A 19053-nucleotide genomic window follows, 5' to 3' on the forward strand; every position below is an offset into this window, starting at 1 on the left:
GAGCTGGTCTTTCGTACCTCTACTTTGTCTTTTATTGCATGATGTCATTTTCTTCTAGGTAGTCCTGAATTCTGTCAGCTATGATACCTGTCAGCAGTTTGAATATGCTCGGCAAACATGTTATTGGCCTATAGTTTCCTGGTATGGCTCCTTTCGCTGCGTCTTTCTGTATTAAATATGTTCTGCCAGTTGTAAGCCATTCACTAATATTTCCTGTCTGCAGCATTTTGTTGAACAATTCGGCCATTTTTGCATGCAAGCTGGTCAGGTATTTCAGCCAAAAACCATGCACCTGATCAGTGCCAGGGGATGTCCAGTTCTTTACCCTCTTCACTCTTTCTGCAATCATTTCAGGTGTTATCTCCAGCTGCTGCATATTGCTACCTGAGAATTCCTTTTCAAACTCCTTTATCCACCCAGCAGTCCTGTTATAGTCCTTTTCGACCTCCCAGAGATCTTTCCAGAACTTTGTTGTTATTTTCACCTCTGGCTTTTCAATTTTCTTATCTGTTTGCTGATGCAGGTTCTGGTAGAACTGCCTCTGGTTGGATTGAAATGTTTGATTCTGCCTGTACTGGGTGATCCTAGCTTCATATCGCTCAATTTTCCTGGCTGTCGCTGTTATCTGCTGCTTTACAATTTCCAGAACTTCCTCGATCTTTTTTGTACTAAGCCAGCACTTTTTTGTCAAATAGTCTTTGATCTTCTGATTGTTCAGTTTCTGCTCCTTAATGTTCTTCAAGTTACTTGCATCTGATCTCAAGCTTTTGATTTTCAGTTCTAGTCGGATTTTCCATTTTGGTTTTCCAGTTGGTTTTCCGATTGGTTTCTGTTGCAGTAATCCTAATTCTTCAGTTACTATTTATATTTTAAGATATTCTATACTTATACAAAAGGAAAAGGGAGAGATTATTAGTAATACAAAAGAAAAAGAAATGAAAGAATATACATTTCTAAGTTAATTATACTATATACTATTTCATTCTATCTTATAATTAACTGTTAATACCATTTTTAAAATTCCACCAGTCATATACTTTATTCCATATTTTATAAAATTCTGTTTCAGTTTGATTATTTAAATGTTTAGTCATCATATCAAATTCTGCACATTCTATGATTTTTTTAAATACTTCAGTGTCTTTTGGTATTGTCTTTTCTTTCCATTTCTGTGTAAATACTATTCTAGCCGCAACCAATATATGTATCATTAATTAAGTTCCCTCTTTAATGCTCCTTCAAAAAGTACACCAATTATATTTCTAACTTATTAACCTTTATGCCAAAGTGCTTCCTTCTTTCTTTATACATTTTTCTATAAACCAATAAAAACTTGTATAGCCAATCAGATGTTAACAAGAAAATTATAAACAAAACATAAACGTATATGAATTTCAGACTTCTTTCCCCCTCTAAATAGTACATTTACCTAATCCCAAATTTAAAAATTATTTCAACCCATCTAACATTTAGCCAATTAATACTTATCTACATTTCTTATTTAATTATTAATCTTAAATTTCAGTCAATTTGAGACAAGAAAAAAAGGAAAAAATTCTAAATATTCTCTATTTTCAATCAATTAAAAATCATTAACATCATTAATCTCCCCAACAATTCTAAATTCAATTCCATTTATGCATTAATCCAAACCAGTATCACCTACTACATATCTTATTATAATCAATACTTCTCACTTTATCAAAACAGATCAGCAATTCCTAAACTTGTGTATCTAAATATGAAAAATAATTAAAGTCCAGCCCTCTAAAACCATCCCAATTTCTCATGCGGCCCCATGGCAAAATTAATTGCCCATCCCTGACTTTAAGCAATGGTGATGCACACTTGCTTACCTCGCAGTTTTAACCCATTCCTTCCTGTCCTCCCCCCCACTCTTTCAGAAGAAGTGGCAGTCCCTCCCCCTTATTTTGGGGCAAACTAAGCAAAAGAGCCAGGAAAAGACAAAGAGAGAGTGAGGAAATCCAGTCCAATCCAGGAACATCTCTTTCTCCACCACCTCAACCCTTTTTTAAAGGGACCAGTTGCAGTTCTTTCCACCTGCTTTTTTGCCATGCTGTTCTTCCAGAGAGGTCCAAGCAGACCTGGCAACACTCAGGTAAGTGCGGCCACTGAAGGAAGAAACAAGAGACTGGGCAGCATTGGGCTGACTAGTAGGGAGGGAAAATTGCAGGCTGACCTACTTGCCTGGGCACCTGGAGGTTGGGAAAGGGAAGAGTGAGGGGAGGAAAAAGAACCATGGAGGGTGGCAGTAAGGTTCCATCCTGAGTGAACTGAGATTTGTGGCCTTTCACCAGGAATGGACAAGAGCAAGGAGGGATGGGGGCCAGTTTTGCTTTTGGGGGAAGACCAGTTTTCAGGATAGCATTTCAGGAGGCACCTGCAGGGGGCCAGCACTGGGCAGAAAATTGTCACTTTTATAAACCCCCACAAGTTGTGTCACCAAAGCACTCACTTTGTCCCTCCCTCCAACACTGGCTCAGACAAAACAACCATGCTGCTGCTCTGGCCTAGAGTCTGGGTTTTCTTCCCAAGCCATGCCCTTTTGTTTACCAAGTTATAGCTGTGGAGAGAGAGGTGGTTGTGAGAGAATCAAAAGAGACTTACACAAGTGGGTGAGGGAACAGCAGGCAGATGGTGGGCCATGACCAGTTTTGAGGGATGGGAAATCTTGGTGATGGTAATAGTAAAAAAAAAAAAGACAAAGCACCATGGGGAGAAAGCCCATTTGTTTTAGCACCACTAAATCCACAAGGAAGGACAGGAAACCTTGGAGGAACGTTGTACATAGGGTCACAATAGTTCGGACACAACTTCGCAACTAACAATAATAAGGGCAAAGAAGTGATGTCAACTTGGCCATGCCCGCCCACCCATCACATGACTGGGGTGGGTTCCTACTGGTGACGTCTGGTGCGGGTGCACTGGTAACAATCTGCTGGTGACATCATGATGGCATCATTGGCCCGGTGTCGTCAATGCCAATCCCTAGGTGCTGCCATTTCCTTTTTTATTTTTTATTTTTCTGGTTTTTCTTCTGCACATGCACAGAAACTGACTTTTTGGGAATACGCATGCATCTACATCTTGGTTGTGGCTCTTTTTGCAACACCCACTCATAGAAACGTAGAAACATAGAAGACTGAGGGCAGAAAAAGACCTGAAGATCCATCTAGACTGCTCTTATACTATTTTCTGTATTTTATTTTAGGATTGATATATGTTTATCCCAGGGATGTTTAAATTCAGTTACTGTGGATTTATCAACCATGTCTACTGGAAGTTTGTTCCAAGGATCTACTACTCTTACAGTAAAATAATATTTTCTCATGTTGCTTTTGATCTTTCCCCCAACTAACTTCAGATTGTGTCCCCTTGTTCTTGTGTTCACTTTCCTATTATTATTTAACTCTTTAACATATTTAAATGTTTCGATCATGTCCCCCCTTTTCCTTCTGTCCTCCAGACTATACAGATTGAGTTCATTAAGTCTTTCCTGATACGTTTTATGCTTAAGACCATCCACCATTCTTGTAGCCTGTCTTTGGACCCGTTCAATTTAGTCAATATCTTTTTGTAGGTGAGATCTCCAGAACTGATCACAGTATTGCAAATGTGGTCTCACTAGCACTCTATATAGCAGGATCATAATCTCCCTTTTCCTGCTTGTTATACCTCTAGATATGCAGCCAAGCATCCTACCTGCTTTCCCTATGGCCTGACTGCACTGTTCACCCATTTTGAGACTGTCAGAAATCACTACCCCTAAATCCTTCTCTTCTGATGTTTTTGCTAACACAGAACTGCCTATACAATACTCAGATTGAGGATTCCTTTTCCCCAAGTGCATTATTTTACATTTGGAAACATTAAACTGCAGTTTCCATTGCTTCGACCATTTATCCATCTTACAGACGCCTCCAGGAATATCAACTAATATCAATCTTCACTAATTTATCTATCAGCTTTTTATGTGGAACCGTATCAAAGGCTTTGCTGAAGTCCAGATAGGCAATATCCACCGCACCCACCTTCATCCAACACCTTTGTGACATAGTCAAAGAAATCAATGAGATTAGTCTGACATGATTTGCCTTCAGTAAAGCCATGATAATTTGGGTCCAATAAGTTGTTGTTTTTTAGGTGCTGATTTATCCTCTTTTTGAGTAGAGTCTTCATCATTTTAACTATAACTGGCCTGTAGTTACCAGCTTCTTCTCTACTGCCCTTCTTGTGGATAGGCACAACACTGGCCATTCTCCAATCCTCAGGAACATCTCCTGTTAACAGGGATTGGTTAAACAAATCAGTCAGGAGGATAGCAATTACACAACTCTGGAGTGGATGCCATCTGGACCCATTGCCTTATTTATCTTTAATCATTCAAGTTCTTCTAAGTCATCGGCTTCTAAGATCACTGGAGATGAATCCGTACAACTGGAAGCAATTAATTAATTAATTAATTGATTTGATTTTTATGCCACCTTTCTCCTTAGACTCAGGGCGGCTTATAACATGTTAGCAATAGCACTTTTTAACAGAGCCAGCCTATTGCCCCCACAATCCGGGTCCTCATTTTACCCACCTCGGAAGGATGGAAGGCTGAGTCAACCTTGAGCTGGTGGTGAGATTTGAACCGCTGACCTTCAGATCTAGAAGTCAGCTTCAGTGGCCTGCAGTACAGCACTCTACCTGCTGCGCTACCCCAGCAATGCTATATCCTTCTATAGTATTATTTTGTAAGGTGTCTTTTGAGAAAACTGAACAGAAGTAGCTATTGAAATGGTCAGCGATCTCCTTATTCCCATCAATGCATGTATTATTCCCGGTACTAAGCTTCATGATGCTGCATTTTTTCTTCTTTCTATCACTAATATATCTGAAGAAGGTTTTATCCCCCTTCTTTACAGATTTGGCAATTTCTTCCCCTTTTGAGGCTTTAGCAGCAGATATTATCTGTTTCGCCTCCTTCTGTCTCATTTTATACACCTCTCTATCAGCTATACTTCCAGACTCTTTATACCTCCTATAGGCAGCCTTTTTTGCATTGACTATAGCCCTTACTTCATTGCTAAACCATAGCGGTTTCTTCTTCCTTTTACCTTTAGTTATTTGCCTTACATACAATCCAGTGGCTTTTAAGATGGCCTTTTTTTGATACAGTCTACTGGGTGCTTGCTCCTGTCATTTTATCCCTCCCCTTTAATTCATTATTTAAATATTCCTCCATTGCATTAAAATTTGTTTTCCTGAAATCCAATACTTTGGTTGCAGTATAGGATTGCTCACAATCAGTTTTTACATCAAACCACAAACATAGATGGTCACTGCAACCTAAATTTTCTCCCACTTTGACCTCTGAAACCCAATTCCCATTCATAAAAACTAAATCTAGAATATTCTCCCCTCTAGTCGGTGTCTTAATGAGCTGTGCAAGAGTTGCTCCTGTAAAGGCCTCTACTATATTCTTACTTTTGCATGTAAGGACACTGGGGATATTCCAGTCAACATCAGGCATGTTGAAATCACCCATAACCACAATATGTTCCTTTACTGCCATTTGGGTAATTTCATCCACCATCTTGTTGTCATATTCCTCAGACTGCCCTGGAGGCCTATAGATCACCCCAATTCTAATGACAGAACCTTCTTTATTTTACATGCAAATCCAGAGAGTCTCCGGATCTTTACATGTATTTTGAATTAGTGTTGTTTTTAGACTTTCTTTAACATAAATGGCTATTCCACCTCCCCTTCTCTCTATTCTATCCTTCCTATACAATGTATATCCTGGTATGGATATTTCCCATTCATTAGAATCCTTAAATGATGTCTCAGTTATGGCAACCAGATCCAAATTATCTCTAGATATTATGGCCATTAACTCACAGAGCTTGTTGCTCAAGCTTCGAGCATTTGTGCACATTACCCGAAGAACATTATTTTCATTATTGGTTTGCCCCTTATCACCAACAACTACATCTATTTTATTTGCAGCTCCCTTTTCATTAGCTTCCAGAATCTGATTTATCCTGATTGGTCGGGGACAGAAATCATCCACTCACTCCTCACCCCCTAAACCGCCTTCCAAGTTTCCATATGGTGCCTGTCCTGCACCCTGACTGAGCTGCCTCCTGCCTACAGGTAAGTTGTGGCCATGCTAGCCTCCCCATCGAGACTGATGGCTTCATGTACACATCCCCTCTCCGCCCAAGTACATTTCCCACAGTTGCCTGGCTTGCAAAGGAAGCCAGGCAGCTGGGAAAAAGAGAGGCTGGTGGCTGCTTGTGCACATCCTGTCTCTGCCCAGGTGCATTTCCCACAGTTGCCTGGCTTGCAAAAGAAGCCAGGTGGCTGAGAGAAAGAGAGACCAGTGACTAACCCAGAGAGTCCCAAAGCCAAAGCCAGGAAAACAAAAGCGGCAACAGAGGAAGAGCCCAGGTGATTGTCATAGGGCTTGGGAAGCTGGGGATCCTCCTGCTGTCTTTCTGCTCACTCAGCCACCTCTGTGGCTCCACTCTGCCCTGATGCCTTTTCCCCTCCATCAGCCACTGCTGGTCTGGCTGCACTGTCCAGCCTTGGCTCGGCAACTGGGTCTGGAAACCATGACCGCCTTGTGGGATGTCTCATTCAGCACTGAGGTAGAAGCAGCCATGCATGAAAGCGAGGCTTCTTTGCCAGCCTCTGAGCTGGCAAAACTGCAGGAGGAGAAACCCTTCTCATCCCCACTGTTGTAGTGCAGCAGAGGTGAGAAGGGTTTCTCCTCCCATTGTTGTTGTTGTTGTTGCAGCAGCCGCCTGGGCAAGCTACTCCCCGTCTCAGGATCAAGATGTCCAATGGCACCTGGAAATTTCCCCCTCACATGACAGACTTACTAACACCGAGGTTGATCCTCTAGAGCAGTGTTTCCCAACCTTTTTTGAGCCGCGGCACATTATTCATATTTTCAAAATCCTGGGGAACATTGAAAGGGGGGGCGGAGCGGGGGGGCGGGGGGCGGGCTAAAGAAAAGTTTGGACAAAAAAACCCTCTCTCTTCCTCCCTTTCGCTCTATTTCTCCCTCTTTCTCTCTTTTCCTTCCTTCCCTTCTTTCTCTCTTTCCATCCCTCTTTCTTTCTTTCTCTTTTTTGCTCTCTTTCTCTCTCCCTCCTTCCCTTCCTCTATGTCTTTCTCTCTTCCTTGCTCTCTCTCTCTCTGTCTCTCTTGCTATCTCTTTCTTGCTTTTTTCTCTCTCTCTTGCTCTCTCTCTCTCTTTCACTGTCTTGCTATATGTCTCTTTCTTTCTCTTTGCCTCTCTTGCTATCTCTCTTTCTCTTTCTCTCTCTCTCTGCCTCTCTTGCTAAGTCTCTCTTTTTCTCTTGCTATGTCTCTCTTTCTTTTTTTCTCTCTGCCTCTCTTGCTATGTCTCTCTTTCTCTCTCTCTTTCTCTCTCTCTCTTTCTCTGCTTCTCTTGCTGTCTCTCTTTCTCTGCCTCTCTTATATGTCTCTCTCTCAGCTGACTGCAAGCGGGAGCCCTGACGGCGGCAGCTGGACGTGGTGCTGGACACCGTATATGCCAGGCCCGCAGCGCCAGCATGTACGGCGTCCAGCAGCACGTCCAACCGCCACCGTCAGGGCTCCCGCTTGCAGTCAGCTGAGAGAGAGAGAGAGCGCGCTCCCTCTCGCCGCCTGGAGCTCCCTCTCACCGCCGCTATCTCCCCACGACTGCCTGCGGCCGCTTCAGCCATCCCCCCCCCCGCTCCTACCGCCAGTGCCCTCCCGCCGGGCCATAAAGGACACTTGCCGCCGACGCCAGAGAAGTTCCAGCTGGGCGGGGCGCTGCCGGTACTTCTGTCCTGGGGCTACCGCTCGCAGCTGTCCCTCGGCTCCTGCTCGATGCCGTGGTTTTCGGCTCTCCTGCTGGGCTCCAAAGAAGGAAGGCGGGAAAAAGGCGCGAAGAATGGAGCTCTCCTTCTTCCTGCCTTCCTTCTTTGGAGCCCAGCAGGAGAGCCGAAAACCGCGGCATCGAGCAGGAGCCGAGGGACAGCTGCGAGCGGGAGTCCCTGGACAGAAGTACCGGCAGCGCCCCGCCCAGCTGGAACTTCACGGCACACCTAGCCCTGTCTCGCGGCACACCAGTGTGCCGCGGCACACCGGTTGGGAAACGCTGCTCTAGAGGGCCTCAGGGCTCCTTCAATTTCTTGTATGGGCCACCAGAAATGTTGCAGCTGAATTAGTTTACCAGTTTCAGGAAGACCACAAAGGGATGAGCAACTCAGGTTTGTTTGTTTGTCGATTTATTTATTTATTTATTTATTTATTTATTTATTTATTTATTTATTTATTTATTTATTTATTTATTTATTTATTTATTTATTTATTTATTTATTTGACTTTTTGTCTGCTTTGTTCTGCTTTGAAGCTTGCAATTAACAAGGGAAAGAGACTCCTACACATTCCAGTGGCAAGTGTGTGATTGATTTATAACGTCCTATATTTTAAATGCCAAATTTTTGTGGTTCTCTTATCAATGACCTTGGGCAGTTAGAATTTCTCATCACAAGACCAACTGGTGGGAAAGTTAAGATTCTGTGGTTGCTGTTTTTTGTTTTGTTTGGGACTTCTGTTAATTTTGGACCAAGACAGTACAAAATATATTTTTTTCTAAAGACCTTTGTTTATTCTTCCTTTTTTGTGTTATTTACATGTTAAAAAAGAGAGAAAGAAAACAAAACACTTCTATTCTTTTTTTCTCCCCTGTTTGATTTTTACTTTGGATGTATAAATAGTTCACCTTATTCTTTTTTCACAGTTTCTTTCTTGTCTTTCCTTCTTCCTCTTTTTGAAAAGGAGGCTCTGTGTGTGTGTGTGTGTGTGTGTGTGTGTGTGTGTGTGTGTGTTTGGATTTTGGGGGGAACGCCCCTCCCTTTGGATCTATTTTTTATTTTTTGGATTTTGGGAGGCTTGTGATTGTTGTTTTTCATTTTGTATTTTGGGTTTTTCCTAGTTTTCCTTGGATTACTGAGAAGTCTTTTTTATTGGATTACTTTTGTGGGCATACTTTGGAGCACTGGGTTTGTCTACCCATTGGATTACAAATATTCCTATTTTTACCTATTGGATTACAAATATTTTTGTTTTCATCCATTGGATTATAAACATTCCTACTTTTACCCATTGGATTACAAATATTCCTATTTTTACCCATTGGATTACAAATATTCCTATCTTTACCTGTTGGATTACAAATATTATAAATATTCGATCACAAATATCTTTATACTTTTGGATTAAATTGGAGAAAAGTTGGATATAGCAGAAATTAAAAATTTGTTTCAAACCTTAAATGAAGGCTTTAAATCTCTTAAAGAAGAATTTTGCTCAACAAAGGAAAGTTTGAGTCAATTGAATGAGAATGTATATTAGATGAAAGCAGAAATGAAAGAAATGATGGGGAAAATGATCAGCGTTTTCAAAAGATAGAAGAAAAGATAGAAAGGCATGATTCAAAGCTGGAGGAGTGGCTACAGTTGATAAAGTCCAGGAAAAGGTCATGATTATTATGCAAACCAACCAATCTGAATTTTATCTATGTTTTTAAAATATTCTAGAAGAAAGAGGAAAGGATTTGTGGGAAATAATTGCTGAAGTATTATCAAAACCTTTACAGGAAGAAAAAGAAAAAAATACTCAATGATATTGATGAGGCTTACAGGGTAAATATTCAATTTGCTATGAAGAATAACTTACTGAGAAAAGTTCATGTAGGATTTAAAAAAATGGCACATAGAATCCAAAAGTTACAAAAAATGAGAAATACAACATTTAAATACTGAGAAAAAGAAATTATTGTTTTGAAGGAAGTGCCAAGGAAGGTGAGAGATCTAAGAAAAGAATATCAATTTTTGACAAGAAAACTTAATGAAAGAAGAGTAAATTTCCAATGGTTGGTTCCAGAAGGTATTAATATTTAAATAATGAATTAAAGGGGAGGGATAAAATGGCAGGAACGAGCACCCAGTGGACTGTATTAAAAAAGGCCATCTGTATGTAAGGCAAATGACTAAAGGTAAAAGGAAGAAGAAACCGCTATGGTTTAGTAATGATGTAAGGGCTATAGTCAATGAAAAAAGGCTGCCTATAGGAGGTATAAAGAGTCTGGAAGTATAGCTGATAGAGAGGTGTATAAAATGAGACAGAAGGAGGTGAAACAGATAATATCTGCTGCTAAAGCCTCAAAAGAGGAAGAAATTGCCAAATCTGTAAAGAAGGGGGATAAAACCTGTTAAATCCAGAAGTTTCTGTAACTAGGAAAAATAGTTAAGAAGTTGTTGTTAAGCAAAAGTCACTATATTCAGACAGGACTGTTTACTTGCCTCTGATTGGCCGCTGGGCTTTGGCGCCAAACTGAAGGAGCTGTCAGGCGTCGCTTGTTGCTGGGTGAAAGTTTTCCTGTGCTACCGGGCTTACGCGCCTCCTGTCAGATTCATTCGGGAGTGAAAGTAAGTCGCGGCTGTTCGTTTCCCTGTTGAGAATAAAGCGTTTTAACTCAGAGCCGTTTACTCGGATCATTTCATTGGCGACGAGGGTCTTGAGGACAGATTTTTCTCATTAAATCATTATGTCTACCCCGTCAATCATACAGCCGCTGGAGCTTTTTGACCCTGAACGGTCAACCTGGACTGCCTATATGGCGAAATTTGAAATTTTTCTTGAGGCAGCCGGCATGCAAGATGCCGCTGACAGCCGCAAAAGGGCTTTATTCCTTAACTATTGCGGCACTCAAATTTTTGAGCTGGCGGGCACCCTGACAGACCCGGAGCCTGCCAATTCGGTCTCTTGGCAAATTCTAAAAGAGAAGTTAGCCACTCATTTCAAACCCACTAAGCCCGCTAGGGTTTACCGGCACCAATTTTCCCGCACGGCCCAAGCCGAAGGGGAAACAATTAATCAGTTCGCAACTTGCCTCAGAACGATATTGGCAAAATGTCAATTTGAAAACCCTGAGGCTTGATTGACAGATGCCATTATCTTCGGCATGAAGAATGTCTCCATCCATAATAAGACTCTGCAAGACATGATCAAAGCTGCTCAGACAGCTGAAGTGGCCGAATCTGCTGCCGCTGAATTGAAATCAAATGACAAGCTGTCAACTGTCTGCAAACTCACTGCACATCCTCGCGCACAAGTCAACTCTTTTTTAGATTACTACACCTCTGATTTTGATGCCCAGGACGACGACTGCTGCCTGATTCGAGGACCCCCTCCCCGGCAACTCCGCCAAAACTTCCCTGCTTGTGCTGGCTGCCGAGGTCAACATCCACGCTCCAGATGTCCCTTCAAGGACGCCTTCTGCCGCCGCTGTGACAAACGGGGCCACATTGCTGCTGTATGCCGTGCCTCTCTGCCTGATGACAACTCAGGGAACCAAGACCTGCTGCCAACTTTCCCTACCCAGTGTTCCTACTGGCCATTCCGGCAACAGGGATGGGGAAACCGGAGACCGTGGTACAACCGAGGTAACCTTGCAAGCCCTGCTTCTGCAACTACTCCTTCTCCCCTTAATAAAATTATTGTCCCTCTTTTGTTAAATCAACATCCCTGCCACATGGAGCTAGATACGGGCTCCAAATATACTCTGATGCCGTGGCACAAACTAAGACTTTATTTACCTGACTTGTCTCGAGACTCTTTGCTGCCATCGGATATTGTTATCAAAGACTTTCAGGGACACCCAATTAGTGTGTTGGGTACTACTAGCGTCCCTATCACTTTTAAAAATGTGCAACATAGGTTGCCTCTATTAATCGTTGACGGGGCAAATCATTCTTTGTTGGGTTTAAATTGGATGGCTCCCTTAAGATTAGCCATCACCGGTGTTCACAAAATTTTTGCACCCAACACACCTGATTTTGTGCAAGAGTTTCCAGATGTCTTTAAACCAGGTTTGGGAATATATAAGGGACCCCCAATCTCCTTCTCCTTAGACCCAGCCATTCCCCCCTTGAGATTGAAACCTCGGAGGGTACCTCTGCCTTTGCTTGACAAATTAGATGCCCAATTGGACAAACTCCAATCTCAAGGCATTTTGGTTCCTATTGAGCACGCTCCATGGGAGACACCTATTGTAACCCCCCTTAAACCAGATGGATCTCTGCGTGTGTGTGCTGATTACAAATCCACTTTGAATAAGGCATTGCAGCACAACTCTTATCCAATTCCAGTTGTGCAGCACTTGCTGCACACTTTAGGGTCTGGGAAGGTCTTTGCGAGGCTGGACCTTGCCCAGGCATATCAGCAGCTTCCCGTTGATGAAGCCACTTCTTTAGCCCAGACAATAGTTACCCACAGAGGCGCCTTCAAATGCACACGCCTGCAATTTGGCATTAGCGTAGCCCCCGGTATTTTCCAGAGACTAATGGAACGCTTACTATGGGGGCTTAAGGGGGTAATCCCTTACTTCGATGATATTTTAATTTGTGGGGACACAAGGGACCAATTACACTCTAGAATCCGACAGGTGTTGACCAGGTTACAAGCTAAAGGGCTAAGGCTTAAGCCTGACAAGTGTGTATGCGGAACTCCGTCTGTAGATTTCCTAGGCTTCAAAATAGATGCAGCAGGAATTCACCCCACTGATGACAAGATTAGGGCCATTAGAGACGCCCCTGCCCCCACCTGTAAAACAGAGCTACAAGCCTTTTTGGGGTTATTGAATTTTTACTCGGTTTTCCTGAAGCATAAAGCCTCTGCAGCTGAGCCGCTTCATAGACTTCTCCACAAGGGGGCGCAATGGCAATGGGGAGATACAGAACAGGCATCTTTCACTGCTGTCAAACAACTCCTAACTTCACAAAGTGTGGTCGTTCAATATAGTCCCACATTACCCCTTAGGCTCACATGTGACGCTTCTCCGTACGGGGTGGGAGCTGTCCTAGCCCATTTATTACCCACTGGTCAAGAGGCACCTATAGCTTACTTCTCCAGGACATTATCCCAGGCTGAATGAAATTATGCCCAAATTGATAGAGAGGCTTTAGCATTGGTGGCAGGAGTTAAAAAATTCCATAATTATTTGTTGGGGCGCCCTTTCCAATTGATTACTGACCACAAACCGTTGCTGGGATTATTAGCCACTGGGAAACCTACCCCTCCATTCATGTCCCCCCGCATGTCAAGGTGGGCTATATTTTTAGCTGGCTATGACTATGTTCTAGTGCATAAAGGTGGCTCTCAAATTAATCATGCCGATGGCTTGAGCCGCTGCCCATTGGGCCAACAGGTGGTAGACCCAGCCCCTGCAGGAGATGTCCTCTAAATAGACATAGGCACACTATCCCTGGTGACAGCTAAAGAGGTGGCCAAGGAAACCAAACTTGACCCTGTATTAGGAAAAGTCCTACACTATATTTTAAAGGGATGGCCAGCTAATGGAGATGACCCCATAGTGGGTGAGTTTAAAACAAAACGGTTGGAACTGTCGGTTATGCATGAATGTGTGTTGTGGGGTGATAGGGTAGTCATCCCCCATTCCCTAAGGCCTCAAGTGATGCAGATGCTGCATCAAGGGCACCCCGGGGTGGTCAGGATGAAGGCCTTGGCGAGGGGATATTTATGGTGGCCAGGGCTGGACAGGGCTATAGAGGACTGGGTTGCCACATGTAAGCCCTGTCAGGAGACAAGACCAAATCCCCCCAAAACCACCCCTGCACAGTGGGACACCCCTAGGGGCCCTTGGTCAAGAATACATATCGACCTAGCGGGGCCAGTGAACAATAACATGTTCTTAATAGTGGTGGACGCATACTCCAAGTGGCTGGAAATATTGTTACTAGGGTCCACTACAACTACATCAGTGACAAATGTATTACGTAAATTGTTTGCGACACATGGGTGTCCAGATGTTCTAGTTTCGGACAATGGCCCCCAATTTACTTCCAAGGAGTTTGAAATGTTCCTAGCCCAGTTGGGGGTAAAACATGCCTTAGTCTCAGCCCACGCAGCGTGGGCTAATGGGATGGCGGAAAGGTATGTCCGAGTGGCCAAGGAGGCCATCAAAAGGTCATCCCCAGGGGAAATTCAAGGTAGACTGGACACTTTCCTTCTCATGCAACATATCACACCAAGTATGACTACAAATAGAAGCCCTGCTGAATTACTTATGGGGAGGAAGTTGAGGTCACCTTTGGATAGGCTGCACCCAGCATATGTCCAGTTAAAAACTGTAAATGTCACAACTCCGGAACGCTCGGTATGTATAGGTCAAAATGTGTATGTTAAAAATTTTGACAAGGGCAGACTGTGGGAGAGTGGACTAGTCACAGAACAAACAGGTCCAAAAACATATACAATTGCACTAAATGATGGCCGCCTCTGGAAGAGGCACATAGATCACATCAGAGGGAGAATGGCATCTGCCAGTATAAGGGACAATATGGCTACCATAAGTAATGGGGCCTCTCCTCCTTCACACCCCACAGGAAATTACTCAAGACCTACTAGGAACCAGGAACAAATAGACTGGGACTTACCTGGATTTACTAGTCAAGCCAGCGCAGCTGCAGCTCAGCCAGGCTCCAGCCATGGGGGTGCTGGACAGTCACATCCGGAAGAGCCATCTTCGTCGGTGGATACCCAGGTCCTCCATGAACCACGAAGGTCTGAGCGGGCACCCAGAAGACCAGCACGTTTGGACGAATTTATTACATACCTATCTGAGTAAACATCTGTAATAAACCAACCAGAAGGGGGAGGGATGTTAAATCCAGAAGTTTCTGTAACTAGGAAAAATAGTTAAGAAGTTGTTGTTAAGCAAAAGTCACTATATTCAGACAGGACTGTTTACTTGCCTCTGATTGGCCGCTGGGCTTTGGCGCCAAACTGAAGGAGCTGTCAGGCGTCGCTTGTTGCCGGGCGAAAGTTTTCCTGTGCTACCGGGCTTACGCGCCTCCTGTCAGATTCATTCGGGAGTGAAAGTAAGTCGCGGCTGTTCGTTTCCCTGTTGAGATATATTGGTGATAGGAAGAAGAAAAACTGCAGCATCATGAAGCTTAGTACCAGGAATAATACATGCATTGATGGGAATAAGGAGATCGCTGACCATTTCAATAGCTACTTCTGTTCAGTTTTCTCAAAAGACACGTTACAAAATAATACTATACTATAGCTTCCAGCTGTACAGATTCATCTCCGGTGATCTTAGAAGCCGATGACTTAGAAGAACTTGAACGATTAAAGATAAATAAGGCAATGGTTCCAGATGGCATCTACCCCAGAGTTCTTAAAGAACTCAGATCTGTCATTGCTATCCCCCGACTGATTTGTTTAACCAATCCCTGTTAACAGGAGATGTTCCCGAGGATTGGAGAATGGCCAGTGTTCTGCCTTTCCACAAGAAGGGCAGTAGAGAAGAAGCTGGTAACTACAGTCCAGTTAGCTTGACATCAGTTATAGTTAAAATGATGGAGACTCTACTCAAAAAGAGGATAAATCAGCACCTAAAAAACAACTTATTGGACCCAAATCATCATGGCTTTACTGAAGGCAAATCATGTCAGACTAAACTCATTGATTTCTTTGACTATGTCACAAAGGTGTTGGATCAAGGTGGTGCCATGGATATTGCCTATCTGGACTTCAGCAAAGCCTTTGATATGGTTCCACATAAAGAGCTGATAGATAAATTTGTGAAGATTGGACTTAATCCCTGTATAGTTCAATGGATTTGCAGCTGGCTGAAGCGTAGACATCAGAGAGTTATTGTTAATGGCTAGTATTCTGAGCACAGACAGATTACAAGCGGTGTGCCACAAGGGTCTGTTCTGGGTCCTATTCTTTTTAATATGTTTGTGAGTGACATAGGGGAAGGTTTGGTAAGGAAGGTTTGCCTATTTGCTGATGACTCTAAAGTGTGCAATAGGGTTGATATTCCTGGAGGCATCTGTAAGATGGTAAATGATTTAGCTTTACTAGATAAATGGTCAAAGCAATGGAAACTGCAGTTTAATGTTTCCAAATGTAAAATAATGCACTTGGGGAAAAGGAATTCTCAATATGAGTATTGTACAGGCAGTTCTGTGTTAGCAAAAACATCAGAAGAGAAGGATTTAGGGCTAGTGATTTCTGACAGTCTCAAAATGGGTGAGCAGTGTGGTCGGGCAGTAGAAAAAACAAGTAGGATGCTTGGCTGCATAGCTAGAGGTATAACAAGCAGGCAGAGGGAGATTGTGATCCCACTATATAGAGCACTGGTGAGCAATGTTCCCTCTAATTTTTTTTCAGTGTGGGCAGAAAAGTATAGTGTCTGAGCGGCAGTCCCTTTGGGACTGGGTGGCATAGAAAAAATAAATAAATAAATAAGAAAAAAATCCCTTCTTTTTTATTAAAAGAAATTAATAATAATAAAAAACCAAAATCCATTACTATTAAAACTAAAACAACCAGCAAAATGATGGCTGGGTTTTTTTTTCTCTGTTATTATTCAACTGCTTTTACCATATGCTTTAAATCAAGAGTCACTTCTCTCTCTGTTTCTCTCTCTTTCTTGTCATTCTCTGCCTCAATCATTTTCTCATTTCTCTTTTTTCTCCCTTTTTTTCTATCTTCTCTCTCTCTCTCCCTTCCACTCTTCTTTCTTTCTTGTTTTCTCTGTCTCTCTGTCTCTTGCTTTCTTCCTCTCTCTCGCTATCTTCCTTCCTCTCTCATCTCTCTCTCTCTTTCTTTCTTTCTTTCTTTCTCTCCCTCTTTCTCTCTCCCCCTCCCTTCCCCTCTCTCTTCCTCTCTCTCCCTTCCTTTATTCCTCTTTCTCCTTCCCTGTCTCTTTCCCTCCCTCTTTCTCTCCCTCCCTCCCTTTCTCTATCTCTTTCTCTCTCTCCCTTTTTCTCTGGCTAGCAGCAGAGGCAAGCCTGGAGCCTGGCTCCCCCCCCACGCAGGACATTTAAATGCTCCCAGCATGGTGCTGGTAAGGGAAAGGCTTGAACCAGCCCCACCCACCCAGCCAGGACATTTAAAGGCTTCCAGCATGGTGCCGGTAAGAGAAAGGCTGAAGCCTGCCCCCCCACCCAGCCAGGACATTTAAAAACTTCCAGCGCGGTGCCCGTAAGAGAAAGGCTCGAGCCTGTCCCCCCACCCAGCCAGGACATATAAAGGCTCCCAGCGCGGCACCGGTAAGGGAAAGGCTCGAGCCTGCCCCCCCACCCCCACCCAGGACATTTAAAAGCTCCCAGCACGGCACCAGTAAGGGGAAGGCTCGAGCCTTCCCCCCCCCCCAGGACATTTAAAGGCTCCCAGCATGGCGCTGGTAAGAGGAAGGCTCGAGCCTGCCCCCCCACCCACCCAGGACATTCGCGGCGCGAATCAATAAAGAGAAGATAAATATGATTGTAAAAAATATGACAGAAAACCAAAAAATTGATTTAAAAACACTTTTATTTTATTTTTTTTGAAGTATTTTTATTGAATTTTTTTTTAAAGGAGAAAGACACACCACATTGAACACTCAAGGAGCTGCCATTGCTCCGCTTATCTTAGAAGTCTAACTACTACAAAAAATAAAAACCTAACTATAGTCAGATCAATAGAAAAATAACATACATTTATATTAGATATTTATTAAATTTGACTCTATATGTTAATTAATTACTTTGTCTGTAAAATACTTATTCAAAAACATATAATATAGTAAATAGCATATCTAAATTTATTCTACTGTAAACCTTTTTTAAACTATTAAACTCTAACTTATAAAATTTCAAAACTATAAGTTCAAAAAGTTATAAATTCTTGTTACTTTAACTTGTAATATTATTTTTTAAATCCCACCATTCATACAATTTGTTCCATATTTTATAATATTCTGTTTCTACTTGATTATTCAAGCATTTTGTCATCATATCTAATTCTGCACATTCCCTAATTTTTCAGTTAACTCACTATTTATTATAATTTTAGCTGTTTGTTCAGAATATATTGCATCTAATATATTAAAAAACTTAGTTCCAACCTCCATCCTGTTTAATTGTATATTCATAAAATTCCAGTCAACATTGTCAAATGCTTTTCTTGCATCTAAAACTATAAGCGTCATTTGTTTTTCTGGATGTTGTTCATAGTATTTTAATGTATTTATTATTGTTCTTAAATTATTTTTAATTTGTCTTCCTGGTAAAAAACCATTTTGATCACTATGTATCATATCATTTATAATGTTTTTAAACCTGTTGGCAAAGATTGATATAAAAAATTTATAATCTACGTTTAACAATGAGATTGGTCTATAATTCTCAATTTTTTCTTTTTCTGTACCCACTTTATGTATTAAGGTTATTAACGTTTCTGAACATGTTTTAAGTAACGTACCTTCTGCCATTATTTGATTGTATATCTCAAACATATTTAAGAAGAGTATTTCTATATCTAATTTATAAAATTCTACTGGTATCGCGTCTGGATCTGTCGCTTTATTATTTTTCTGGTTCTTTATAGATTTTTTTTAGTTCCATTTCTGTAATAGGTTTATTTAATGTTTGTTGTTGTGCTTCGGTTAATACCGGTAAGTCGATATTTTTCAAATATTCAAAAATTAAATCCTCATTTATTTCTTCCCTCGTGTATAATTTTCTGTAAAATTCTAATACTATTTCCTTCTTTTCTTTTATTCTATGTTTCAATTTACCTTTTGAATCTAACAATTTTTTTATGATTTTATTTTGCCTCTCTTTTCTTAATTTATACGACAACCATCTTCCTGGTTTATTTGCATGTTCAAAATATTCTTGCTTTGCTCTCTTTATCTTTTCTATTATTGGTCCTTGTTCCATCAATCTCAATTTATGCTTTATTAATTCTCTCTGATTTTTAGCTTTGTCACCATTATCGCCTTTTTGCATTGTTTCTACTTTTTTGAGATCTTCTACTAATTTTTCATAACGTATTTTCTTTTCTTTATTTTTTTCTATATAAGAGATTGTTAGCCCACGTATATATGCCTTTGTTGTGTCCCATAAGTTTTGGGGAGTGGTGTCACTATTTTTATTTATTTTAAAAAAAATCTCT

Source organism: Erythrolamprus reginae, chromosome Z (assembly GCF_031021105.1).
Source record: "Erythrolamprus reginae isolate rEryReg1 chromosome Z, rEryReg1.hap1, whole genome shotgun sequence".
NCBI classification, from domain to species: Eukaryota; Metazoa; Chordata; class Lepidosauria; order Squamata; family Dipsadidae; genus Erythrolamprus; species Erythrolamprus reginae.